General features: G+C 40.7%; 1 protein-coding gene across 8 annotated transcripts in view; it reads right to left on the bottom strand.

Annotated features, from left to right (window-relative positions):
• Window positions 1-12,725, bottom strand: part of LPAR1 (lysophosphatidic acid receptor 1) — a 100,779-nt gene that overhangs the window by 35,121 nt on the left and 52,933 nt on the right. The window lies entirely within an intron of this gene.

Raw genomic sequence — 12,725 nt, 5'->3', positions numbered from 1 at the left:
AGAGAGAATACACCATTCTCAAAAATGATAAGATATCTAGTGGCTATATGTAACAGCCAATGGTCTACTAGTTATTTCAATAGGCCAATATGTAAACTAACATGTCATGTATTTTGTGGGAGACACATGGGGATGTAAGGTGGGTTTGGCAAACTTTATGCATGTAGGTAATCCTGCAAGTTGTCCTGACTGACAGCTGGCGGTCAACTCACATGAACGAAGACTATTTAGATGAATAGAAGGGTTGTAGGTTCAGCCTCATATTGTTACTAATTATTTGCAATTCAGTAGTGCTGAGGTGCCTTAACTGGGGATCAGGGCCCCAAAGTTCTAGGCAAAACATGTAACAAAAATATGGTCCCTGCCATTAATTGCTTTCAAGCCAAGTATAAGACAAGAGGATAACAGATGGATACAAACAGGTAGGCAGAGCACAGGGGAACAATGAGACCCACCATTATAAACAGTAGGATAAGCAGTATTTTAATGACATCATCGCAGAGGTATTTTTAAGGAGGGATTTGAAGCAGGAAAGCTGATCTATCAGAAAACCCATTTGATATGCCTATAAGAAACATGACTGCACAGAACTGTGAATGTTTCCTAACACTGCTCTGCTGGACTGCAAAGAAAATGTACCTCAGACTGATGACCTGCCACATCCCAAACAAATGCCATCAATTGGAATTAGTTTTACAATGACTCTGAAGCTTTATTTGGAGGACTGTAGGTGTGCTTATTTATTTAGGAAAGAGATCAGTCCAGCAGAGAGGTCTGCGTGAATGCCATCACTGCTTACTATGTTTTCTTTGCAATTTTCTCCAGTCTATGGTGGATTGCACTTTCTAGAGTAGCAGCAGACTCCTGGTCTGACTGACTGTAACCACACACATATATATACATGGTTCATAATTTTTCAGTGAAAGAAAAGCTGTTAAATCAAACATAGGCTGTCAGCTAAGACATAAAGGCATCACTGAGAGATTACTGTGTGTTCATAGTGATTTGTGGATAAAAACCATGGAAGTGTTCCTGTTACCATAAGGGAGTGCCAACACGTCAATCTTTGCATTAACAACCTGCTTTCTCCATCAGCTACTGTATAGTTTTAGGCATACACTCCTTAGTGTTTCCTTTAGCAAACTTTTACCTGTACAAATAGCGTGAATGTCTTGAAAGGGCCTTAAAAAGGGATTACTTGCATAAGTAAGGACTATTGGCAAGAAGATTTGCAGGATAAGGACATGCGTAGCGAGGTTTCCTTGGACTTTTTGTTCTATGTTATTTTTAAGCACATCAAATTTGCAAATATGTTGATAGAAATTTATTTCCGTAGCGAGGTTGAAAAATCAGACATTCACTGATTGTTATCAGTTTCTGCTTAAGTCACGTTTGCAGACTTAAGTTATAGAGTTCACTATCATAGAAACAATACAGTGGTTCCAAAAATTCCAAACACAGATGCTAAAGCCAACATTTTCAAACATGGGTGCATTTAAATCCATATTCTATCTCCTCTTGTGAGAGCAGAAAAAAAACCAGCCACAGACATCAACATCAAATAAGTCTCTCCAATACATTCCTAATTTTAAGTTTAATACTGTACGTACAATGGCCTGTATTCGAAAGCTAACATTTACTGACAATTTCCTATTCTATATGTAGGGAAATACAAAACTGGTATCTGATACTATTCTGTGTACTTCTGCTGGCAAATCTTAACTTTAATAGCCATCACTGTACTAAGGCTATAATGAAAGGAAAAGTTATTTTTGGGTGCATCTACATATTAAAGTATTTTCTTGCTTTGCTGGAAGATCCTACATAAATTACACCTGGAACAGCTGCAAGTATTGTTTACTGTAATGTTTTATTAATAAAAGTGAAACTCTCAGAAGTACACTACTAGAATAAAAATATTTCTCTCTCCGTTTGTGACACTTTGGGCAATACATTTAGAACAAGCCAATTTTCATGACTCGTTTAGCACAAGAATTACACAATTTGACAAAAGTTAATAGCTGACATTTTTATCTAATTTTTTCCCCAGTGTTCTAGTTTTCAGTAAGGTCCTGTGGTTTTAGTTCTGTTTTCTAGTTAAGTTCTCTGAGGTACATGAAGGTCAAATGATTTGTGCAAGTTACAGTATGAGTCAGATTTGGCCTGGACAAGAAACCAAGATCCTCCAAGCTCCCAAACCCTTTGCTTTCAAACCACACGGCCACATGGGAACAAGTTTTCCAAAAATACAGTAGTTTGGATGAAACCATATTACACAAGTGGTATGGGCATCTTTCCTATAGTGTGAATGTCCCCCTTCTGTTTTAACACATCCTATTGCACTGGAACGTTGAGCGTGGGTCATTCTAAGGCCTGAGGTCTAAATCAAAGAATTTTACTTGCGTTCTGAAATAATCACATGTAGATCTTCTTATACCCACTGAATTTCTAGTTATGAAGTTACATACTTGGCCACCCCTTCACAGAATCACAGATCTTCCCATTGCTCACTAAGATCTTTGGGGTAGAGAGATTGTCTCACAAAAAGGTCTCAACCTCTAGTATTGTGGAGGTGTCAAGACTGACAAGTACATCTTTGTATGCAGTATTGTCATAGACCTGATGGTCCTAGGATATTAAAGAGACAAAGAGGGTGAGGATCTTTTCTTGAACCAACTTCCGTTGGGGAGAGAGACAAGTTTTCGAGCTTACAAGAGCAGCTCTGTGTAAGCTCAAAAGCGTCTCTCTCTCACAACAGAAGTTGGTTCAATAAAAGATATTACCTCACCCGCCTTGTCTCTCTAAGTACATCCTTGACTGTAATGCCGCTGAAGGAGAGTAGTTTTCTCAGAACTATTTCATTTCCTTTAGGTGGGGCTTTCAGCAGCTACATTTCACTACTCAGCCAACTGTTCGTTATTTCAACTTTGCCCAGCAGAAAACATTATTTTCTATATTCCAGGTGCAAGGATATGTCCAATACTTTTGTTAATGCATGTGTCATAAATATAAAGGGAAGGGTAAACACCTTTAAAATCCCTCCTGGCCAGAGGAAAAACCCTTTCACCTGTAAAGGGTTAAGAAGCTAGGATAACCTCGCTGGCACCTGACCTAAATGACCAATGGGGAGACAAGATATGTTAAAGCTGGAGGGGGGGAGAAACAAAGTCTCTCTCTGTCTGTGTGTGTGATGCATTTGCTGGGAACAGAAAGGAATGGAGTCTTAGAACTTAGTAAGTAATCTAGCTAGATATGCGTTAGATTCTGTTTGTTTAAATGGCTGAGAAAATAAGCTGCGCCGAATGGAATGTATATTCCTGTTTTTGTGTCTTTTTGTAACTTAAGGTTTTGCCTAGAGGGATTCTCTATGTTTTGAATCTAATTACCCTGTAAGGTATTTACCATCCTGATTTTACAGAGGTGATTCTTTTACTTTTTCTGTAATTAAAATTCTTCTTTTAAGAACCTGATTGCTTTTTTCATTCTTCTTAAGATCCAAGGGTTTGGGTCTGTGTTCACCTATGCAAACTGGTGAGGATTTTTATCAAGCCTTCCCCAGGAAAGGGGGTGTAGGGTTTGGGGAGGATTTTGAGGGGAAAGACGTTTCCAAGCGGGCTCTTTCCCGGTTATATATCTGTTAGACGCTTGGTGGTGGCAGCAATAAAGTCCAAGGGCAAAAGGTAAAATAGTTTGTACCTTGGGGAAGTTTTAACCTAAGCTGGTAAAAATAAGCTTAGGAGGTTTTCATGCAGGTCCCCACATCTGTACCCTAGAGTTCAGAGTGGGGAAGGAACCTTGACAGCATGTTAATTATGCGCACCAGAATAGGGCCAAAGCCTCAATTTTGCTATTTAAAGAAACCCATTGATCCTAAAAAGTGCTTTTAAACTGAGAGTCTCTACAAGTCACTATTCCAAGACTCTTTACCAAGAACTGAACTTGGAGAAAGAGTACAGAACAAGAAGGATTACTCAAGATTCATCTTTATCCCACACATTGCTGAATGCGTCAGAGTTTCCATTTCCCCTCCAATATGTGCCTCCCTACAAAAGGTGTTAATCTGAACTGAATTTAGGAAAAGGTCTTTTATAAATGAGGCATCATTTCCTCCCACTGTAAGGTATTGGCCCTCCCACAGGGATTCCTCCCTCCCCCCAAACATAAGACCACATGCCTCCTTTAGGCCTCCACAGAAGTTTTTCAAACCATAGTCTCAAAGGAACCCAAAAGGAAAATAAATCTGTCCTATTAAGTCAAAGGAGCCAAACTTCCAGATGGTTTCTCCCAGGGCGAAGCCATGAATTCAACAAGGAAATTTAAAATATTTTAGAGAAAAGCTGTTTACTGAAGATGCATCAGTATTACTTGTGGATGTAGTAGATTTCACTGGGAGGGGCAGTAGGGAAAGAAAGAAATATCTTTAGTTTTAAACTGTCCGAACATCAAACCAGAAGTAGAGTTCACAGAAGGGACTTACCACAGCATTTTCTAAACTCGAAGTTCAAATTACAGTCGCTTCAGCTATGTGCGCGAGCATTGGTTTGTTTTTGGAAAACAAAACTGTTGAGAAGCCTCGAGTCAGACATATGCCAACAGTGTCCAATATGTCAATCTCCATTATTTTGAGGATCAAGAAGACCAGTAGAATTCATTTTTATTAAAGTATCATCCTTGACAACCAAACTAGTATTAAATTAGTTATGATAAAGCTGATTTCATGGCGAATAAGAGATAAACGATAATGAGTTGCAAGAAAATAAATTCCATTAGGAGTGCCAATTGAGTCAAATTCAGAGAGATTCTTTATGAAAAGAGTGCATGCAAAAACAGTGTTTTTTCTCAAACCAAAACCAAATCACTAAATGACTTTCAAAACTAAGGTTATTTTTCTGGTAAGGATTTACAGATTTTGGGCCAGATCCTCAGGTCATGCAAGTCTGAATAACTTCACTGACTTGAATGCAGCTATCTAGATTTACAGATGAGAATCTGGACCTATAGTTTGCTGATGCAAGAACTGACTTATCAATTGCATAACACATTTTTTAAATTTCCTATGTATTATAACTGGGTCTAAACCAGTTAGTACAATAGTCAAGATAGATTAAACAGGAAAAAAAATCAGGAAAGATTTTATGCCTGGGCTGGTAAATTATCTGCCTACTCTTTCCATGATGACAGTAATGACAAAAATTCAAGACATGTATGGCAAACTACATGGCAAAGGTATAGCGTAGCTGGATTTTCCTCGTCTATCATCCTCACAAACTGATTGTACTCAACCTTTTATCTAACAATACCCAACATTTTACGCAGGGGACATGCAAAAAAGGGCTGCATTATAAAACTAGCAGTATAGATCATCTTTAATAAAAAAAAAAAAAAAAAAGAACTATAGCAGCTATTTCCTCCAATCAGAGCTTTGGACGTGTGTTAGTATTAAGTCACAATTGCTCTGAAAGTCCTTACGTGAAATCATCAAAAAACCCCAACGAAAATGACATCGAACACAAAAACACAAAGTAAAAACAAAAATCAGACCTCTCAAACATATTTAAAATGCAGAAATCCTTAAGGTATCAAATTTAATTTCACTTTTTCATTCAAATCGTATCTTTGATGGTATAATATAATAGTTATCAGACATGTACCATATCCATCATTTATAACTAATGATTTTACAGTATGTTACAAACTCATTGTTTCTTCATGTATAAATACGTACGGTGTAGTAAGAGAATTTAATCCTATGAAATACATTAGATATGATCAATTTCGTCTATAGATCATCAGCTGCAACTTCCCAGTTTACTTGACCGTGGGCTAAATTCACAGTCTATGCGCTTTTAAAATATACCTATCTAAAAACACCAGGAGACCAAATACTGCTTCTCCTGTTTTAGAACAGAAAGTCATTGATGGCCAGACTCCGATTCCTGATGCCAATTCCTGAGTTTACAGAACTTGTTTTCCCTTTAGGCCTGAATCAACACACAAACAGCATTACCGTGCAGGGTTGGCGAAGGATGAACAAGCCCCTCACATTGAAGAGATTCTACTGTGCTTCCCAATTCCAGGAGCACCCCGGTTCTTAAAGGTGCCCTTTGCAGAGTGGTTGTGGGAAGCAGAGCCCCCCACCAACACCACAACTGCCTTCTCTGTCAACATTAAAAGAAAACCCCTAACAACCCTCCAAATCAGGCCATGCCTGCTAAATAGAACAGTGCTTTAAAGTTAAGAAGAGATACGCATTTTCAATGTTCTCCTGGGGGACACAGATCAGGACCCAGGTCGCACCCTCCAGCAGCACCTGGCTTAGGCCGGGGAAGCTAATGATCCAACCAGTGGACCATATTCAATGATGAATCCTGGTCACGCGCCACCTCAGTCAGAAGAATGATCTCAGGGAAAATGATATTAAGGCTTCAGTGCACTGTGTGTTGACAAACTCTACAGGACCAGGATGAACAGATGAAACCATGAGTTTCCAGTCAACAGGGTGCCACAATTAACCACAGATGCCAAGTTAAATCCCTGCTCTACTAAAAGATCCTGATACTGACGTGTCGCACCGCTACAAAGTAGTGTTTGCTTTCGACCATAGAAATAATGGTCTATTGGCAGGGAAGGTCTGCCAGAGTTTAAGTAAAGCCACATCCAAGCTCTGCCTAGACAATCTTGCCTTCACCTCAGTCCCTGAGTCCACTCACCTGAGAGCTGATGAAATCCAGCTAATAAAAAGTTAGGTCAGCGGCCTTAAGATTTGAGGAAGTAATATACATTCATGAAATGTAAGCATTCACCATCATAAGAGCTGTGTCTATATGCCAGTATGGGGAATTAGCTCATTAAAACTGCTAAATGATATGGGGGTTGCTTTATATTTAATCAACAAACCTCACTAATGTATGACAAAGATGGGCGGACACACTTGTGAGGTGCACTGTATGTCAGTTACAACAGACAGAAAACATACATATTGAAAACATCTTTTAAACAAGTCAGTCTCCACAGTATTGGCTGGTTTTCATCCTACCATGTAACAACTGCATGTCAAAATCAATCAATCACCTGGTTAGGGACAAGTTACTGATAACACAGTGGAGTTTGCTGTAACCAACTGCATATGTCGAGAAGTAGGTGACTTCCTGCTACATTCCTTTAACCAAGCAAAATGAAAATTACCCCCAGCCTGGAGGATTAATTCAGTTCATAAGAGCTCACTATATTACCTTAGTTATTGTCTGCCACATTTCATTTCAGTTTGGTACCCTGCTTGTGAAAGAGTTTCAGAGTCAGTAAAAAGAATTAAAGTCTCTTGTGCAAATCATAACTGTGGCAGGAAAAACACTCCCGTCAACAAGCAGTTCTACCCTTCCAGAAGTTTACCCTGAACTTTCAGATGTTTCCATCACATTTCTCTCTCCATGGCAATGGTGGGGGTGGCCTTTAAAGAAAGTGACACTCTTTTATGGCAAAATGGTTAACAACTAAAATTCATTATAATCCTGCGTCCACCTCTATTTCCAAGTCTTGCAGGTTAAACTAAACTGATGACTCTCACACACTGCCAGTGCCCTTACATTTCAGGGAAAACAAATTGTGCGGGTTTTCCAGTTCCCAAGGAAGTCTAGGTGCAAGCAATCGGGAATTCATTGCTTGCTCCACCTAGGTCACAGAAGGCAGCTACGGAGTTAAAGTCAATATACATAACTAATTCTGGTAAAATAATATTGACAATGTGCAGGGAGGGAGGCTAAAAAAGGAAGGAATAAACCTGTGGCTCTGTTATATGCAACTTTGTCACATTTCTATTATTTAATTGGGAAGAGTTGTTACTATAATTTCAATGACAGACACAAGAGCCCAGTTCTGCAAACTCTGACTACTGGCTGTAGTGTTTGCTCTTTTGAGTAGCCCCACTGACTCCCTCCTATGGAAGCACAGTACCAATACCACAGTGCAGTATGGATAGCCTCTAACGAGGCTGCACACTATAATGTGCGCCATGAATGACCCTCACTATTTGTTCATTTGTATTACCATAGAGCAGCGGTTCTCAAACTGTGGGTTGGGACCCCAAAGCGGGTAGTGACCCCGTTTTAATGGGGTTGCCAAGGCTGGCATTAGATTTGCTGGGGCCCAGGGCCCAAGCCCCCCTGCCTGTGCCCAAAGCCAAATCCCAAGCCCCACCACCCGGGATCGAAGTCCAAGGGCTTTGGCCCTGGGCACCGGGTATCAGGCTTCAGCCCTGGGCAATGGGGCTCACATTCCAGGACCCCTGCCTGGGGCTGAAGCCCTTGGGCTTCAACTTCACACCCCCTGCCCCAGGGTGGCAAGGCTCAGGCTTCATTTCTTCCTCCCCGACCAGGACAGCGGGGCTTGGGCAGGCTCAGGCTTTGGTCCCACCTCCTGGGGTCGTGCAGTGATTTTTGTTGTCAGAAGGGAGTCGCGTTGAGATGAAGTTTGAGAATCTCTGCTATAGAGGCTATGAGAGACAGACAGTCCCTGCCATGAACAGCTAACATTTGAAATAGATAAGACACTTTTTTGCTTAACCTGTGTGTACCCCCATGTTACAGATAGGAAACTGAGAAACAGAGATTTAAGGGCCAGATTTTTAAATGTCTTTAGCCATCTAAATATGCAGATATACCCCAAGTGCTTTTAGGAATTCCACTCACAACCTATCTGTGTACCTAGACACCTAAATAGCATTAAAAAAAATCTGGCGGTAAGTACTTTTTCCAAGGTCACACAAGTACTGTAGTCTAAGATGATGCTCGGATTTGAACTTAGATCTCTGGAGTCCTGGTTCAGAGCTTTAATACCCGTCTTCCTCATATAGCAGTGAATGTTTCCAGCCCTGCATCTGGCTAGTGAAGAAGATTCAGATAACAACTTAACTAAAAACCCAATAGGAAAACTGGTTTAACTTCATCCTCAAAGAGCGTTCGAAGATAAGCAACAAAAGGGAAAAGCTACATGTTTTAAGCTTATTGTATCAGTTCGGTTCTTTCTGCAAATTCCCTTTTCTACTTTAATATAACACTGCAATTATGAAATGCTGTCGGTATGGTTTGAGTCTCAGCCTAACCGAGACCCTGCTTTACGTCTGTGTTTGTTATATGAATCAATTCTGCATAAGCAGAGCAAAAAGGCATGTTATGGAGAAAGAGCTTTATGTTCTTGTTATATTACAGATTTCCAAAGAGGCCTTGTTAAAAGAAAGGCCTCAGCTATGAAATCACTTCCTTCTGTTTAAAATATTTTACTCAAGGGGAAAACATAAACGGGCATGAAAAGCAAAAAAAGAAAAAAAAAATCTAGTTTCTGCTTTGACTCAGTCCCAGGATTCAACACCCTAGCAGCTCTGTGGGATGACGCAGTGTGCCGGCTCCCGACCGCTCCAGCCAGAGCTTCAAGCCCTCTTAGTCATTGGGGAAACAATGAGTCCTCTTATGCAACTCAATTGGATTCCACCCCACACATGTTGACAGCATAGCCATCAGAAGAGGATTCTTTTCCCTCTTGGGTGGCTGTCCACTTGGAGCAAGGCAATGAGATGTGGGGATGGCAGACACTGTTAGGCATTTACTGGGGCTGATAAACAAGAAGTTCTTTTGTTTATCCGCCTCCCCTTGAAACTGCAGTAAGGATGGATGGAAAAGAATTCTACGCTCATGGGCTAACTTCAGAAAGACCAGTTTATGTAAGTTTAGAAATCAATTGAAAGAATCCCTTGTTGACTGACTTATGGGGAGGATATTTATGGATTCAGAGGACTATAAAATAAGATCAACATTACATCTCTTTGCAGTGTTTGTTGATTTATATTTGAGGATTCCTCTAGAGCCCCTTTCCCCCACTCATTTTTCATTCTGATCCTCACCTTACCCTCCCCACATTGCACCAAAGCAGCTCTGTGCTGAGCAAACCCGGTCTTCCAGTTCTAGAGGACTAGCACGCACTAAGTGCATTCTTGAGCCAGCTGCAGGGAATTTCAGGGGAGAAGATCTTTTGAGAATAAAACCAAGGCACTTCCTTTCCCCTCTCTCTGTAGGGGGGCTGAGGTTTGCCTCAGACTTTAATGCACTACATTGCATTGACGGCTAGACCACCAAGAAAGCCCAACTTCTCCTCTTCTGGGTAATGTACTGAGGCAGAAAGAGAAAGCTGATTTGGAAAGAGCCAAGTAGAATAGAGATAAACATTCCATGAGCTTTTCCACACGGGTCTGAAAATATATCTTATCCCATGGCTGGGAAACCAATCCCAGCACAGTTTCCCTACAGTGTACTTGTGCAGTCAGTTTGCTATACAGAAAGACATTTAGAAGCTGCTATAACTGAAATCAAGCTCATTTTGCTCACCATGAACATTTTCAACCAGACCTAAAAGCAGGCCTCTAGAAGTCAAGATTATGTTACCCCCGCACCTTCTCTGGCTCCCCTCCCCCCCGACAGTCTGATTTCTTACTGAGATCCATACTGGTGAATAATATAGTGTGGATATAGAAAGCTAAGCTTTGAAAGTCTCACTGGAAAGCCCAGCTAGAAACTTCCACCTCTATTCATTGTGCTGTGATGGATGAAAGGCATCACTCACTGGCTGATGGATCACCATTAATCCATGCCAACAAATTGTTGTCCCACCATTAAACCATGCCAACAAACTGTTGTCCTTAATACTGAGGAATAACTCATCTGAGAATTAGAGGAAATTAAACCTGAAGGCCAGAGTTCAAATGCATCTGGAGGCCAAAGTGGGAAAGCTAAGTCCATGTTTCATACATAGGCAAGTGCGCTGATTTTCAGAGGGGTTCAGCACCGGTGACTGTACAGGTGGTCAAAGGCTATAAAAACCATGCAACCTAATCAAGGCCCTCATTCAGTAAAGCACTTACATATGTGCTTAAGACCCAATGGGATTTAAGCCAATGCTTAAGTTCTTTGCTGAACTGGGGCCTTGATGGTAACTTTAGAGACCCAAGTTTGAATATGTTGGCCTCAAATACTAATTTTTACTTTTTTTGGTAATCCTTACAGTGGTCATCACTATGAAATCAGCATTTGCAAACCACAGCCACAAAGGCGACAGCTATAATAACTGTGTGGCTCCGGTTGCTGAATGTTGACTTTTAATTGGCTTCTACAGATAAGGAAAATTACTGGAACAGACTGGTCGTCTACCTACTTCAGTCCCTTGGTCCCCACAGCCATCAATGTCCGATACTCCAGAAGAAGCCCCCCAAACATATAGCTAATGGCAAAAATACACCCAGTAGAGTGGTACAGTGAGTTCCTTCCTGACCCCAGCTAGCAGTCAGCCCAATACCCTGGATCATGAGGATTCACAGCCCTTGTAGATTTCATGTAAGCATCTAATCTATTTTTAAAAGGCTACTTCAAGTGCCCTATACTTAATAGCCTGTTACGCACAGGATACACATTTCATAGAAGAGTTGGCCACACAGTAAAACAAACACAGTAAAGTGCTGGAACCTGCGCATTCATTCTTGTTTTTTAAGGAAAGCAATTTTATAAGACTTCTCAAGAAGTGTTTTATGGGACTACAGCCACGTCTACACTGGCACTTATGTCAGCAAAACTTTTGTTGCTCAGGGGTGTGAAAAAAACACTCCCCTGAGCAACACAAGTTTTGCTGGCATAAGCGCTCAGATGAGCATCTGTCACCGACATAGCTACCATTGCTTGTTGGGCCTGCTTTTATTATGCCAACGGGAGAGCTCCCTCCTGTCAGTATACTGCAGGCACACAAGCGCTCTTACAGTGACACATCTGTATTGGTACAGCTGTGCCACTGTAAGCTTGCGAGTGTAGACATGGCCTAAGATTTAGTGCATACAGAGAATATGAGCATCACTGAATGGATGTCAGCACTATTACGGAATCAGTAATGTCAAGTGCAATGAGCCTGTTAAAATTATGTAGCAATCTGCATATGCTAACAATTATTATTCAGAATAACATACCAAGGAGCCATGGTGGTTGTTATTTAAAGATACTAGCAGTGACATTAAATAAGTGTGATTTATGCTAATTAACCTTCTGAGTTTTTTCTACTGTTTTCAGCAATGCCCCAGGAGAAAAGGTCTCTCAGTTTAAGTTCTCAGCTCAGCCTTACTATTAAGGAAAGGCTGTATCTGATACTCAACTCTTCAGCATAAACTTCTGGTTGAACTGCAAGGAGAAAGGAGACGAGTGGAGAGAGATTTCCCCTGACTTTTACCTGCACAGACAATCTTAATCCCAAGCATAATTGGCATTAACTACCACATGAGATTTACTCAGTATTTTTTTACTATTTCAAAGCACGGATAGAAATGCTTACTATTTGCCTGGTTTACGGGATTTAACCAGCCAGCTACATGACAGGAAGTACTTTACTGCGACACAATTGGAAAGAGTGGCAGTTCATCCAAAAGGGAAAATATAGATTTGCTTTCAGAAGATATGCTCAGAGCTGAAGCTTTCTTCTGAACCTCATCTGCCTGCCTGAATTTGGCGAAAGGGAGGTAGGATGGGTAGGATGAGTGGAGCAGGGCAGTCCATGAATCAAGGGAAAAGTTTACCCATTTTATCTTACCCATCTCAAAACAATTTTTTCTACCCTAGAGAGAAAAGCAAAACATGATAATGATGCAAGTAAAGAGACAATACAGTAACATGGATTGTTGGTAAATTTCCAGCTTCTTCTTGCTA

Source organism: Chelonia mydas, chromosome 5 (assembly GCF_015237465.2).
Source record: "Chelonia mydas isolate rCheMyd1 chromosome 5, rCheMyd1.pri.v2, whole genome shotgun sequence".
NCBI classification, from domain to species: domain Eukaryota; kingdom Metazoa; phylum Chordata; order Testudines; family Cheloniidae; genus Chelonia; species Chelonia mydas.
This window is presented reverse-complemented; position numbering and strand designations above follow the sequence as displayed.